Source organism: Chrysochloris asiatica, unplaced genomic scaffold, assembly GCF_000296735.1.
Source record: "Chrysochloris asiatica unplaced genomic scaffold, ChrAsi1.0 scaffold00397, whole genome shotgun sequence".
In the NCBI taxonomy this organism is placed as follows: Eukaryota; Metazoa; Chordata; class Mammalia; order Afrosoricida; family Chrysochloridae; genus Chrysochloris; species Chrysochloris asiatica.
This window is the reverse complement of record NW_006408915.1, coordinates 346,691-348,002: the sequence shown is the minus strand read 5'-3', so window position 1 is coordinate 348,002 and position 1,312 is coordinate 346,691.

The window sequence follows — 1,312 nt, the reverse complement described above, 5'->3', positions numbered from 1 at the left end:
GACAATGAAAAAGGAAGACCCAAGAACTGATGCATTTGAATTATGATGAGGTGAAAATATTAAAAGTACTGCCAGAAGAACAAACAATTCAGTCTTGGAAGAAGTACTGTCAGAATGCTCCTTAGAAGTCAGGATAGCAAAACATATGAAAACATGCTGTGGAAATGTTGTTACCTGGAAAAAGGCATCAAGTGGAGGGTCAGCAATAAAGAAGTTCCCCAATGAGATAGATTGACATAGTGACTGCAACAGTGGGGTGAAGCAGAATGGTGCAGAACTGGGCAGTGTTTTATTCTGCTGTGTATAAGGTAACTATTAACCAGAGCCCACTCAAAGATACTTAACAGCAATGTTCATATTGGAAAAATGATTAGTATCTTCTCTTTCCACTTTACAAATGCAATGCATATCAGATAAAAATATTTCTCTCAAAGATGTATAGATACACGAATCTTTGCAATTTGACTCTAAGTTATTGCTGTTTTTAGGTTCCCTCAAATGAATTCTTATTTGAAGAGAACGGCCCCATAAATTTTTCTAGGCTGTAGTCTTGCCAACTTTGCTTTCTAGAGATGCTGGGTAGATCGGCACAGCCGTATTTTCAGATAACAGCTGAACACTTAACCCAGGCTTCTTTTGACTTTAAGTAGAGTGAAAAAGACATATTCTTCCCAGTCCAAAAAGTTTATGTAGATTTAATCCAAAGATTTTTCTGATTTTGTTGTTGTTGTCAGGTGCTGTCGAGTAAGTTCTGACTCAAAGTGATCCTAAGTAGGGTTTCCAAGGCTATAAATCTGTACAGGAGCAGAAAACTTAATCTTTTTCATGAGGAGGGACTGGTAGAGTCAAACTATTGACCTTGAAGTTATAGCCCAACTCATAACTCACGATGCTACTGGAGCTCCTTATTCTGATTTTAGAGATAATGTATTTTAGAATTACTCTTTTCATTTTATCTGTATAATGTGATATATTTTTCCTAATGCAAAACTTAAAAAAATACAACTTAAAATAATTGCGTCAAATTTAAATGGCAATTTTGTTTTCGTTGCTAGTCAGCTCTGCTCATGATGACACCACATAAAATAGAACAAAAGATTATCTGGTTCTGTGTCATCTTCAAGATTGTTAGGAGGTTCTCATCTACTGTTTGTATCTATTGTATATTTGAAGTGCTTCCAAGAGGTCTCATCTTCCAGAACTATATCTGATTATGTTCCATTGTAATGCATAAGGTTTAATCAGGCTATATTGTGAAGTAAAACCCAAACCTTCCTTCCTAGTTTATCATAATTTGGAAGCTCTGCTGAAA